We start from the raw sequence: 14,936 nt of genomic DNA on the forward strand, positions 1-14,936 counted from the left end.
GCATTGTGTGTTTCTGTGTCACACACAGTGTTCCTGGGATAGGCTCCTGAGCCACTGTGACTCTGACCAGAATAAAGATGAATGAATGATATTGCATGCATCCCTACCTGCATCCATAGGGTACTGGGGATCTAACCTGTGTGTGTGTGTGTGTGTGTGTGTGTGTGTTAGAAGGAGTATTGGAGAGTTGATTGAGGGGGTGTTTGGATCTTTTGCCCTCTCTGTTATTGGTCATGGTCAGGGATAATGGTCTTGTGTGTACTTGGTTGCTCCTGGCGTGCACGAGCGCGCATGCGCACTGCGGTCACGCCGCGGTTCGTGTATGTATGTGTGTGAGTGAGAGAGAGAGAGCGAGCGTGTGCGCGCGCGCGCGTGCGTGCGTGTGTGTGTGTGTGTGTGTGTGTGTGTGTGTATGAGTGTGTATAAGGCGCATTATTTGGCAGCCGAGGCGGCGGAGTGGAGCGGGGAGGGCTGAGCTCAGGGTATCCCCACTAGTCTTGTTGGTTTTTTTTTTTTCTTCACGCTGAATTATCGGAGTTAATTGTCACTCAGAAGCTGAAGGAAGAACCTGTGATAAACGGATAAGCACCTCTCGGAGCCGGTAAGTGAGATAAAAGCGGTGTGTGAAGTTTTTGGGGAGAAGAAGGAGGAGGAGGAGGAGTGGAGGTGGTGGAGGTTGAGGTTGAGGAGGGGGGTGTCGGAGAGAATCCGTTTTATTCAGACTTATCGAAAGCTCGTCTTCCTCTCCTCCACCTCCTCCTCTTCCTCCTCCGCCGCCGCGACGCGCTGAACGACGCCGTTACAAAGTAGACGATGCACTTTTATTTCCGCAGCGCCGATTAACGAGCTCTGAGTGACAACCCGAGCTTCACACGGCACCCCGACAACTAATACAACACTTCATTATGATTTATTGAAGTTCTGGTGGCGCTCGGCAGCATTATTTATGATTTTTTTGACTCAGTTTTGGTGTTTGGTTTCGTAATGTCGATGCTCTGAAGCGCCGTGTCTGGCTGGATAAACGACTAGTTATCTGTCCGAGTTGGACATTTTGTTTTGTTCAGCGCTTTTGGTCAGTTCGCGGTACAGTACACTAATACAGTGACTCACAAATCAAGTGGGCGCCCTGATAGCTCTCAGGAGGACGTGTTTATCCTGGAAATGGAGGATATTTTGCTCGTTCAAGTCTTGAAAGTTTAAATTTTGCGCTGCTTCCCCTCCTCTCCGAAACGCGAGGTAGGTAACGCTAGCAAGTTTAGCCTGCTAACGTTTCAGCCCTTGATTGGCTTGAACCGTGATGGCGAGCGCGAGCCTGCTGCTGCTGTTGTTATCATTATTTTTAAACAAAACGGAAAAGTTTTCTGTAGGTTAATTAACTCAAGTTGTGAATTTGATATCTTGGTATGTCCAATATTTCTATTCTAACGTAACAGTAAAATGTTGTTTTGACAAAGTTGATAATATTTAAGGTTAGTTCGTCAGGTAAATTAGGTTTTTTTTTGTTTTGTTTTGTTTTTTTGCTAATAATAATTTGTCATTAGGACCAAGCTTGTTGTCAGGATTCGTCCTATTTTTGTGTAACATTTCCGTCATCCGGTCTGACACACTGCTCTTTGCCGGTGTGTGGATAAACACGCGGTGTTATTTTGAAAGGGAACAGTTTATATTTATGTTTATTAGATTTTTAATGTTGGGGTGAATAAAAGGGGGGTGATAATGGTGGACGTTTTTTTTTTTTTTTTTTTTTAGTATCCCCAGTCGTGGCACTTAACCCGACAAGGCTGCCAGTTTTTCTGCTGTTATCACAATAAAAGTCCCCTGGCTGTAATCTTCCTCCTCTTCATCCTCATCCTCATCATCCTCTTAAAGCTACACGTGCAGATTAGAGCGGCGCACGCGCTGCCTATTGCAATACAGCTTGTGTATGTATGTATGTGTGTGTGTGTGTGTGTGTAGCTTTATTACCATTCTTCCAGATTAATTGCTTACTTTTTGATGAAACGTTTGTTCAGATTTTGTTATTGTTTTTTGTTTTACTTTAATGAAGTAACTTTTAAACTTCTGGACGTCATAGACAGTGTCCAGCTGCTCTTTCAAACGCTACGATGTGATACGATTAAACGAAAGTGATTCGAGTCACTTCAATTCACTACTGATCCGATACGAGTCGATTCAGATTCTAATGTGATTCAGTTCAGTTAAATTTAAAGTTTTCTACCACAGGAAAGTCTTTACGCCTTCCAGTTTCTCTGTAAAATGACAAGCTGTGTTATTTTTGTCTAATTAACTCTGAAAGAGGTAGAAAGAGAGGCTGTTGAGGGAACGACTGTTTATAGCTGCTATAACGTAAGTGAAAACAGGAACTATCATGCATCACAGGTGTATTTTATGGCAATGTTGAATGTTTTGCATATAGCAGGGCTTTTTTCCTCGTCTTGATGGTGCGTTGTAGGGGTTTCTCTCTCGCGCTCTCAAAAAACACGGAGCGTAAATCAGTTGTTGTGGACATAGATTTTAACAGCAGTATCACTTCCTGTGTCCTCAGTTTCTTTAATGCAAAATATATTTGGTGCATCAAAAACCATCCGCCAAATGGTTTCCAATTGGGATGCCTATCTATTCCAATTACAAATGATCACTGGAGACATACTTGCGATACAGCTGTAAATATCAGCAGTCCACTTGTGGTCATATCACCTGAGACTGAGTTAATGAATCAGCATAAACCATTTAGGGCTGATGGCATAAATTTGCAGAGGGACACTAACCTTGTGATTTTGTATCACTCTATTTTCTTAACTTTGTGCCTTGAGCATGTTGAACCATGCTAGAGATTTTGGTGCCTGTAGGTGTAGCAACTGTTTCCTGAGTCTTACCTGTATAAATATATTTAATAGGTGTTCCTTTGATGAAGATGACTTCTTGACAGTCTACGCAGTGTTCAGTAGTTCTCCTGATGGTCACCTGACTGCAAACAGAAAAGAATCAGAAACAGCCCCATCATGGCGTCACATGGTGGTGTTATCTGGCTTCTCATTGAACACATGAGCCATGTTGGACCTTTATATTATGTCACAAGTTAGTATGAAGTCAATAAGAGGATGTTTGGTCAGTTATATTAGTAGGCTTTATTTGAAAATGTGTGGATTTGCCCAATTTTTCCACATTATGTGAATGATATCTGACCATCTGGTCAACAGTAGTGTGTATGTGTGTGTGTATGTGTGTGTATATATATATATATATATATATATATATATATATATATATATATATATATATATATATATATAAATGATCATTGTCCACCTGAACAATGATATAGATTTGTGCTTCTTTTGTAAGCCGTTATGTCTCATGGCTGCTATGATGAGATGTTAACCACAGGGTGTCCATCTGTTAGGACCTCATAGGTGTCTGAAAAGTGCCTGTGGAAAAAAAAAAAACTCAGCAGCACGTCTTTTCAGTCTGAGCTGTTCCTTTGTCTCAACGCTTGATGCTCATAGCCCGTCATCAGTTGGTGTCAAAAGCAACTCAGTAACGAACAAAGACCTCAGGGACATGCTTTTCAGTAATGCAAAACTTCTGATGTAGAGTCAGAGTGCATGGTTATTTACTGTGCTAACCCTAGCATTAAGACTTTGCTCTTATTCAGCTCTCCCAAGTGTATTTGGTTCATGGTGCTTGGGGTGTTCTTGGAATAAGTCTCCTCTGAATTCAGTGTAATATGGGTTTCCTCAGAAGAAATGCTCGGTGGAGCTCCAGCACCTATTTCTCAGTTGACTCTACACGTTTTTGAGCCACCTGAGATTCTGGGTGTCGAAGATGAAGTTCAGACAGAAGCTGATGGGAATTGGGTGTGATGGAGTTAGGCCTATTTGTTGTTTGTAGTTAGGGAGTCACGATGCCTGGGTGTTGCTAAGCAGCCTCAGATAACAGAGCTGTGTCAAACAGAGAGGCATCTTCCTGTGTCCTCGTCTTCCTTCTGAGGTGAATTTGGATCAAACCCTGGAAGCTTTTGTGCATCACAGAGATTTTCATCTGAATGCTTGTTTCCTAAAAAAAGATTGCGAAACAAAGAAATAATGTAAATGTCATAGTTGGGTGGAGAGTGCCTTTGGATTGCAGACTGTACCGAATGCTGATTCCATGGTGAAGTCATGGTGCATATAGCTAACACATTTGGCGCCAAGCAGAGGTCTGAGAGTACATGCTCTGTAGGTGTCTGTCTTTCAGATTTAATCACTGAGGTTTTTCTTGATGTCAGAGGTGAAGCCAATGAGTGTACTTGCAGGAAACAGTTTAAGATTGCTGAGTCCCAGCACTGATCATCGTCCCACCATCTTTGTATAAAATACAATCCGTAATCTGATTGGCTGTTGCTCACAACCCCCACAATTTGTCTTCCCGATTTGGTCACCTTCCAGTTCCCACCCACCAGAAAGCTCTCCTCTGTCATATGAACGGGAAGGTTGAAGACTAACACTTACTTCCTCTGAGACACTTGAGCTCAGCCAGCTCTAGCAGCTTTAGAACTGCTGCTCATGCTGTGTCACAGGACAAAGTAACACACTTGTAGGAAAGCTCTATCTACCTTCTTCTGCATACATGAGCTCCACACACTCGATTGGCAACTGTCGCTGTGGTCAACAGGGGAGAGAGCATGGCTGATCTCTGCGGATGGCTATGGCCTTGTCAGGAATCAAACACACGATCTCCCGATGATAGGGTGAATGCTTTTCTGTCACGCCACTCAGAAGCTGATTGGTTGTAGTTTTGCGCAAAGTTGATCCGTTACATCAAGGGTTGTCAACTGATGGACCGTTGAGCCGATCAACATGTGGAAAAAAAAAAAAAAGAAAACTTTCAGTTGCTCAGTGAAATCTAGTTTTCTAAACATACTGGTTTCTGTAGCAGATCCTCGTTCATGTGAATTCATGTGAATTATTAAGCTGAATGCAACAAATCATGAATGGGAAATGTTTTCACAGACCACAGATGTATTTCATTGATGAAAACATAATTTTTACCAAATATTGGACAGCAAAGTAAGTGTTTATTGTTTTGCTTCCAGTTATAAACAGATGTCTCATCTGCTCACAGTCCGTGGGACTATTCAAACGTGGTAACAGGAAGTGCCACTATGAAACAATACATAACCACTTGAAATGGTCTTATTTATAGCTATGAGCTTATCACTAATGTTTAGGCATTAAAGTTAACTGCTGTCGCCATTCAGTCACGTTAATCACTTACCTTACTTATCCAGTAAGCAAGGAATTTGATGTAGCTGGAACTTTATAAATTAGAGTTGAATATCCCTGTTATAGGTGAGTGTGGATCTGTGACACATGAAAAACTTTAACTTCAGTTTAGTCGTATATCGAGTCCATATTGAGTGTTTGTCCTAAAGATGGAGCTAAATCTGTCGTAGCCGGATTCTAACATGATCACCATGGTGTATCAGTATTTATGTCATTTGGATTTGAATTGTTTCAAAGCATTTTGAGCTCAGAGATTTGCTGCTCATCAGGAGCACAACGCTCAGCGATGAAGTAATGGCTGACATATCTATTGTGCAACATGTTTTTTCTTTTTTTCATGTGGCTGAGCTTTCATATAATGTCATTTTAGTGTTCTTTACTTGGTTGTCATTTTGATATGCTGTTCACCTGATTTGCCTCTTTATTAATAAATGCTGGGATCATTAGGACCCTTTTCATTCCTTTATAAATGTTAAAATCTTTTAAAAGGGTGAAATGTCTGATATTCCAGTCTAAACTCTAGGGTCATGTAGGAAAGATTTATGATAATATCTTAAATGGTGATATTGTTTACATGTCAACAAACCATATTGTCTTAGTTTCTTTCAAGGGTCACACCACATAGTTATACTTTCGTGTCATTACTGTCTTTTTGTTGAAGTTTAGAGATTTGGGATAAATAGGTGGTGTTGTAATAACATATAAGTGTAAATGGTATTATACAATGAAAAAGTTCAGCCTTCTGGTTACATTTTTGTATTTTTGGTGTTTTAACACACAAATAGAAGAGAGGGGAAAAAAGTGCTTTTCTAGTAGTGAAACATTTAAGATGCTTACCAGTGGATTTGGTTGAAACTGATAAAATTCATTACATCCAATATTATGATATGGATTTTAACATTGCTATAACTTTTGGTTTAAATGGATCATAGAGGTGGAATGTCCTTCCTGAGCACAGTGCCCAGGGCATCAAGCACATGGAAATAAACACACACACCAAGAATCCTACAACAGCAGCGTGTCCTTGTCTCATCCGAAAACTATCTTTTCCTTGCAATGTGGGTGAAAGTGTGGTCTTTCTGTCTGCTATGAGCCATGCAACTTTCATGTTGAAAATGAAGCATGGTTTTACTGTGCGACTCTGGGGTCCAGTCAATGACAGAACATTACTTGATGAGCGATCTGCTTCATAATCCCATCATAAAGTGGAAGAAAAGAATGGTGTGTGTGTGTGTGTGTGTGCGTGTACATGTGTATATATATATATATATGAACCCCCCCGCCTTAAATTCCACAACACAAACACGTATGCATGCATCTGCAAGTTAAAACCCTGCAGGAGAGGTCATTACATCACTAGCTAAAAATAACTGACGTGCAAAAGCCTTTCTCTGGCCTGGCAGGGGCATGTGCACCAGACAAGGAGAGAAAAGAGAGAGGCCTGTGAGGCAAGATATTATCTGGAATATGAGAGATTTTTGTGTATGCGTTAGAGACTGGGGCAAATTTTACAAAGCCTTTAGCCACTGGTCTAACAATAAATGTCTCTAGAGCAAGATTTCCTGGTTTGAAGATGTAAAATCCAAAGTGGGGCCGCGTTCTCCCTGTATAGTGCATGGAGCAAAGTGATTTTGTTACTCAGCTGCATGCTGCCAGCTAACTGTGTGGCAGTATAATAATGAGACAGCTCAATGTAAAATTGTGATAAAATCCACACACACTGCTGCAGATAAAGGCTTAATGTTTATCTGCATGTTGTACTGCTTGTGTGTGTGTGTGTGTGTGTGTGTGTGTGTGTGTGTGTGTGTGTGTGTGTGTGTGTGTGTGTGTGTGGCGGTTAAAGAAATCAAGTAGTAATTTTGGCTGAAATGCTTATCCATACTTCTTCTGACCTAACCAGTGAAACAGACTAGTGCTGATAACTCATTAAATAATGCAGGAAAGGAAGTCGGAGATGAGCAGCCTACCATTAAGGTAGCTAGCGTGTTACACTAACATTGATTTGATTCCTCTTCACTTTGTATTACTGTGGAATTTGAATGAAGCTGCAGTTTTATTTTGAGTTGTCTCCACTCCACTATTCTTCTGAAATGTCTTCCAACCAGTATGTCACAACTCGGGACTAGTTTGTTTGGGACTTCCAGTGATTGACATATTTGTGTAGTGACATGTTGATGGAAATAAACGTGACGGTTATACAAAATTGTGATTTCTGTCCAAAGCCTGAGCGAAGAATGTGATGCTACAACTATACAGCTATACAACTACAACCTGACAACTAACACAGTACACCGTGGCTCACGTCCAGATCTGGAGGGCTGGAGTCCAGCAGAGTTTGGTCCAACACACCTACTGAACCTGCTGAGCTGCATCAGGTATGCTTGAGAAGGGAAATCGTTTAAACTCTGTTAAAGCAGAGGAATGTGGTTTGCTTGATAAATATGTTGTGGTATGTTGTGGTGCACTTCAAAATAATCATGATCGTAACTGTATCCTGCTAAGTTCAAGCACACATATTGGGTGTCTGCCTACCTTACTCAAAGCTGTTATAAAACAACTAGCAGCTCTTCCAAAGTCTGTGCCAACATATGAGTCCGCCTCCATTTGGTAGGCAGGATAAGTGTGTGTGTGTGGACCAGAATCATGCTGAACACCAGTACACAAGCTCTGCCAGACAAGCAGCCCCGACCACCCAGCTCTCTGTCAGCTGAATCTGTACCACCAGCCTTACTGTACATATTTACTTAGCTGAAGAGCTCTCACGTACTATGGAATTCACATTAGGTGCACATTTAGGACTTTGTAATACTGCTAGACCTACATAATTCTGCCTTGCTCAGGATTTAAAGATTTGTTTCAGATCTAATCTGTCACATCTGCGACTTTCTAATTTTCCATTTCTTTGCAGGCAGTATTTTTTTATTTATTTATTGCATAGCATTGCAGCACTAAGGTGCCATATTCTGTTAGATATTTTAATATATTTTTATACAATTGATGTGCTGCTATTTTTGAGATATGCTTACTTCTTAAAATTTAATGTGAAACGCCAATGAGTCAAGTTAAATATATGTACGAGGGTGGACAAATCAGTAACCTGGAACAAGCAAATTCTGTGTCTGGGCTATTGGACAAGTAGGTTAAACATATTGAGAAAAAAATAAAGGCTCTAGTCAGCTAATAATAACTTTTACGTGTGACATGAGGGCAGAACATCATATGTCCATAGGTGAAACTTTGGCCAACTGTTTGCTGACTTTTTGTTGAGGTGCAAACATGGCTGGGCAGCACATTGAAAATTTCACTTGCCCACTGGACTAGCCAATGAATTTAAGATTTGTTCGTCCCTGATGTATTAAACCATCTATTATAACATGTATTCAGTTGGAGTACAGTGTAGAAAGTCTGTTAAGTCTACACAAACAGTGGAGGGATAATTAATTTGGAGTACACATATTGGAGTGTGTATTTATTCTCTTATAACCTTCTCAGTAAAGTTCTCAAGGAAACCAGAGTCCTTATTAATTTCATGGTGTATTCTGGCAGGTAGAAGAAATATGCAATATGAAATTGTAGCATTTGTGTGGCCACTTGCATCAAAAAACTTTCCTGAAACTCCACAGCCATATTTGCGTTTTCTCTTTTCATGCTATGTGTTAGCGCTAATAATCTAAGTATGTCTTGATTTTGGAAGGCAATGCTGATCACCTGCTTGACTCTAAGCTGAGCTTAATGCTGTTATCTTTCATGGTTCACAAAGCAAGGTTTTCTCGGTGTATGCCGTAAAGCCCTGCATTAATCACCTATTACAGCATCAAAATCCCCATATTGTGAAAGACTGCAGCGTTTCTGAATGTTTGCCACCTACTCAAAGGAACCAAACTACATCTGACAGTCCTTCTGTAAGAATCGGCACTTCCGAAGATCTAAACTGAAAGAGCAAATGTACATTTTCCACATGAATGTGTATATACATATAATAAAAACTGTGGTTCTGTGGGGGGCATTTATTTACTCTGCTGCCATTGGTCCTCTTAGACAGAAGAGTCTGTAGTCAATAGTGCAGTTCTTCTGACTGCTCTCCTTTAACCTTATTTCTATCTCAATGGATATGATATCTTCCAAGATGAGCCCGCCCCAATCCACAGGGCACGAGGGCTCAATGAAAATGATGTAAATCATCTCCGACGCCCTTCCCACTCACCAGAGCTCAATCCAGTTAAACATTTATGGGAGATTTTGGAGTGACGTGTTAGACAGCACAGTCCACCACCACCATCAAAACGACAATCAAAGGAATATCTTTTGGAAGAACAGTGTTCATCGCTCCAGGACAAGTCCAACGTCTTGTGGACGTCTGCACCGTAGTTTGAGTTTCTTGTGACATTGCATCTTTGTTCATTTGCTTCAGTTGGTTTTACATTTCAACGATTTTCAAGTGCATCAAATTGCTCAGTCAGGTGGTTAGTGGTGTGTGCTTTGGTGGATGCTTCTTATTGGTTCTCACAAAGGTTGTTTTACTACTGGAGTTCATTTTTATCGAAGGAAATATAGACTTGTATATCTGACATTCTACACCCTCATGGAGCTATTACCAATTTTTATAGACCCATTGTATTACTCTATGGGAAATCCAATTAAAATTCATTTCAGCAAACGATTCAGATGGGTTTAAACATGCTCTAGAGGGGAAAAAAAAATCACATTTTGCTCAGAAGGGAGAGGTATTCTATACTTCCTAGTATTAGAAAATACTCCCACTTGCACAGTAATTACTTTTGTTTGCACCAGTCTGTGATATTTTCTAATGAATTTAGAAAAATAAACAAACTCGTAGCCTAATCGAAACCACTGCAGTCCTGACCAGGCAGTTACTAAGGATGAATGAATGCTGGTAAAGCATCGCACAGTAACTCACATTCACATTAGTAAATGATCTTTCTATGTCCTGCGAGTTTCATATCTGGCTGCTTGTGTGCAGTTTTTTGTTGCGCTGCGTGAGATCCCAGTCCTGATGCACACCTCCTATTCTCAACCAGCTCTCTAAAAACAAATAGTCCACCTCCTATTCGTATCTGTATTTGTATTTCTTTAACACATTACCTGTTCATTATGAATAATGTATTCGTATTTGGTTACATCCCTAATTTGTACATAAGCAGCTTGGACCCTTCACTAGGGCGTATCTCTTTAAATGCTGCAAGTTACAGCAAAGGAAATGTCACAGTAGACCACAAAATGATTACCATATTGTGCTTATTACTGCACAGCTCTGCTGTCCACGTTGCAGGACATGGCATGTTCTTGAATGAATCAATAATACAGCAGCTCAAGCACTGTTTAGCAGCAGACTAGCAATGTTAGCACCAGAGGGCATCACTGCCTTGAATAAAAATGTGTTTCAGGGTCTGTACAAGTAAATTTGTGATGGATTTTACTTGCTCTTTCTGGGTTTATTATTTTTTATTTTTTTCTTGAGTGCATGTGTTAACTTGGCTTTTCCTCTTTATCAGGGTTACGTTTGGCTGCATAATTGCCAAAGCAATTAGTCTGGATTTGCTAGTGATCATGAATGTTTTACAGCACTGTATATTTGAGTGCTGCTGACTTAATTGGGTGTATAAAGCTCTGAAATGTGCTCCTGCATGTCATCACGATGGAGAAAATGTGGAGCACAGCATGGAGAAAGTAGTTCTGTGTTGACATCATGGTGACTATTCAGGTCTCATTGGCTGTTTTGCATTTTAGACGTTCATGGGCAGCCAATGAGACAATGGTTATTGTTTGGGGTATCTGTGTCTTCCTGAATTTTTTTTTTTTTGTGTGTGTTTTTAGCTTTTCAAATAGTAACCAAAGTAAATCAGACATTAAATATTTTGCAACTATGTAGGCACTTTTTTATTAGCGATTGTTGGTCGATTGCCAGATTACAGTTGATGGATCTTTATGTTTGGATTACTTTTTTTTTGTGTGTGTCTTTGTATGGACACTCATCTTCTCTTCTGCGTGTGTATGGAAGGATGTGCCTTGTTTGAGAAGCCACATATATGTATGCTGCCCCAGGGGGACGTGAAACCTGATCCGGCGCTGCCATTTTAGCCTTAACTGACACTCAACACGTTCACTGCAACATGTGGACTTGTTCCTCTGTCCGCCATCTGACTCTGCGCTTTTGGCTCTTCATACAGCCGGCTGTAACCGCTGGGCCGAGGTCAGCCGATCTAAACTAAATGTGATTGTTCTGCCATAGCCCTCGACCTCTACAATCAGATCTGAGAACAGCCTGATCCCTTCAGCTGTCTGTTATGGCTTTGTGCGGGATGATGACTCACTTGTTTACCATTTCCTTGTCCCCAGAAAGGAATGCCGAGGCGAGTTCTGTGAAGGAACAGTAGCCTACAGAGAACGAACGGGCCGTGTGCTGTTGTTCTTATTGACCATTCTTTCCTCAAGGAGCTGCACTGTAGTCCGATTGTGTCCGAAGTGAAAAAAGTGCCAGTTGTTAATGGCGTAAATGATTTGGGTTCAGTTTCTTTTGTGGTTTTTGTGGAGCACCTTGCCAGGGGTTTGCCTTTGTTCCATTTATAACAAGATTTCATGTTCAAAGTCCAGTTTATTTAAAGTCATATTATCCCAATGCTAAACCAGAAGGCTTAGTGGCTTCCAAGGAAATGTTCGTGGTGCATCTTATGCACAGAGTGTTGCATTAAGAATATTGGACACTTTGCTGTGCTCAAATATTGAAAGGTTATAAATTTCACACTTATGGGTCATATCTCTGTCCAACTCAAGCAACCATGCTGCTTATAGATGAAAGATTTAAAGGTAAATATGTTGTTATGCTTTCATTACCTTGCATGTGTCTGATACGAACGTCTGCCTGTAGCAAGAAATCCTGTTTGAATAAGCAAACTAACGTTGCTTAGCAAAGCAGAGAATTATATTGGAAACTTTTTTTTTTTTTTTTTTTTTTTTTTAAAAGCAGTTAACTCTGTCGGTGCTATGGGAAGGTCAGGCGACTCATGATACAATATGTAGCTTAGACAATAAGCTAAGTTTTTTTTTTGTGTGTGTGTGTTTATGAATCATCCTATACTCTCCAATAAAAGTTAAAAAAAAAAAAAAAAACTAATATTGACACAGTAGTCACTTATCAGTATGTGCAGTGTTGAAAATTGAATTCATTTGCTTGTGTGTGTTTGCCTAAGTCAGAATGAGAGCAACAGAATGACATAATGAGATTAGTGTTGTACGTTACAGGTGTAATGCAATGCCACTTTCCATATCTGTATAGCGCACCAAGTATCCGTATCTGTATTCAGATTTGTACCCAAGGTGGGCGTGGCCTAAACCAGAAGTTTTTGTAGACTAAATATGAACCCTACCATTATGCCCTTGGGGGGAGAAAAACAGAAGTAGAAAATGGCAGCAGTGGCAGCATGGTGTATGAATTTTTGGTCTGACAGCTCCTCAACCTCAGCTACATCACTCCAGTCCCAATTCGGTTGGTCCCGTTTCCCAAAATAAAATTTTTTTTAAAAAATCTAGCGGCCTAATTTTAAACCACTGAGATCCTGACCATGCAGTTACTAAGGGTGTTATAAATGCATCATGCAGAGCCACATGAACATGGTATTTCTTTCCCCTACAAGCGTCATATCTGACTACTCACTCATGTTCATACAAACGTAAAAGCCTCCTGCTTGTGCGACCCACAGGATCCAATCCCAAAGTGTAGTCTCTGTGTATTTTATTTTATTTATCTATTTATTTAAAAAAGACTTGTGCACTTTGTATCTGTACTTATATCTGTGTAGGACACAGTATCTGAGTAACGTATTTGTTTTCAGTTCCATCTCATTTGGACACAATCACACAAAATGCAGTTGGATTGTGCTATGACTTGTATAATAAAACAAATTGGCGATCCCATGTGTCACTGTTACACTGGCCTGCATTAATTTGACAAATTTTAATAGCTTTTCTTTTAGCCTACCTGTGCTGCAATGAAAACGGAAGCTCTAAATGGTCACAAAAAAAAAAAAAAAAAACCTTGTGGTTTGTTGATGTGCTAATTTGCATATTGCAGCTTTGTGATATCAGCATTGCAAAGGCTGATATTGCTATAAGCATTAACAGTCCTAAAAGAGGCATTGAATGAGTCAGCTGTCCCTCACAAACCTACAGTATTAATGGGCATGTTGGAGCAATTTTACCCCGATGAAGTCCATATGAGCCGAATGCACACATCCGCTGGGACTCGGGAACGCTGACCTAAGCTACACGCTATATAAGCAGATCAGAGGCAGAAACAACACGTCTATTGTAAGGCACTTAAAATGGAAGCAGGGAACTAGCTTTGCTGATCTGGGAACCGTTCTACAGTCTTGTGGTGATGTTTGCAAGAATTCAAATCAGTTTCATTTTCATTTCAGATTTGATTAATTTCAAGCACATTTTAAGCCAGAAATATGAACAAAGATACGAATTTCTGAGTTTATTTGGCATAATTTTTAATTTCACCAAAGAATCTTTTGCAAAAAATTAACTACATAGAATCTTTTTTCTTCCTCTTCTGCTTTACCAGAATCTCTGACCTCTGAACAGATTAATGAAAATGTCCATGCTGAGGGCTGCATGTGAATTGAGCAGATGCTTTTTTTTTTTTCAGGTCATGCCTTTACATTGTGTGTTTTATCACCTTCGGTTGCTGAAATGATGTTTTAAATTCTGTGTAATAGCGAACAACTGCACATTTCTTTCTTATTACATAAAATCCCACAAACTTTTCAACCCACCTGCAATGTATATCAGGTGAAGCATGCTGAGGTCATAAACCAGACTTCAGTGCAGGTCGTGCCGTAACAGGCTTCTTGTAAGCACCTCTTTATCGCTTGTATATGATGCTGTGTGTGTGTGTGTGTGTGTGTGTGTGAGTGTCAGAGAGAGAGAGAGTGCTGAGTTTCTGAAGACGTACATTGTCTTCGTCTGACCCCATTTAACCACGCTCGTACGCAGATTGCTTTACGTTCAGGCTGAGGAAAAGCATCATAAATAATAGACTCTCACTAATAACAGCATCTTAAATAACGCATCATGATTGGTGCCGTCGCTGGACAGTCTTCTTCAACTCTTCCTCACTCCCCCCACCTCCACCCCTCATTTCTTTAGAGGACTTGTGTTTTGGAATGCCATGTGGCGTCTCTTTCGGGCGTAACCATCCATTTGTGGATTTGTGTGTGTGTGTGTGTGTGTGTGTGTGAGAGAGAGAGAGACTGTCTTTGTCTGTTATGTGACTGCTTGCTGTTGCTCACAAAGGGTTAAAACCTGCCTCAGTCTCGCACACACGCATGCACACGCGCAAACACACACACGCGCGCACACACACACACTCTCTTACTGGTTTAAACCGGTTCTCAGGAAAATGCTTTGTGTGGCCCACTGAATCCTGGGAAGGGTCATGTGTGGCTCAGTGATGTCACAGAGAGAACTTAAGTCAGCTTTCCTTTATCAGCTGAAAGTGTGTGTGTGTGTGTGTGTGTGTGTGTGTGTGTGTGTGTGTGTGTGTGTGTGTGTGTAAACCAGAGATGACAGTTACAGTGTTGTGTGAAATGTTACTTGGAAATGGAGGATGTTTTTTTTTTTTGTTTTTGTTTTTTTTTTTTTTATAAA

The 14,936-nt window shown here is 40.5% G+C and overlaps 1 protein-coding gene across 5 annotated transcripts in view; it reads left to right on the forward strand.

Moving 5' to 3' along the window:
• The first annotated feature begins 393 nt into the window (after nt 1-393).
• The window catches only part of LOC113533360 (transcriptional repressor p66-alpha), a 30,690-nt gene continuing 16,147 nt past the window's right edge, over nt 394-14,936 (forward strand). Inside the window, exons 1-2 of one of the 5 annotated variants that reach the window (XM_034314739.2) lie at nt 394-601; nt 7,487-7,639. The gene's annotated coding sequence lies outside the window, so the exon portion shown is untranslated. Of the gene's footprint in view, nt 602-644; nt 1,237-1,749; nt 1,923-7,486; nt 7,640-14,936 lie in introns of those variants that run through there. The other 4 variants (XM_034314740.2, XM_034314738.2, XM_034314736.2 and 1 more) reach the window with 4 other exon arrangements.

This window comes from Pangasianodon hypophthalmus, chromosome 21 (assembly GCF_027358585.1).
Source record: "Pangasianodon hypophthalmus isolate fPanHyp1 chromosome 21, fPanHyp1.pri, whole genome shotgun sequence".
Classification (NCBI taxonomy): domain Eukaryota; kingdom Metazoa; phylum Chordata; class Actinopteri; order Siluriformes; family Pangasiidae; genus Pangasianodon; species Pangasianodon hypophthalmus.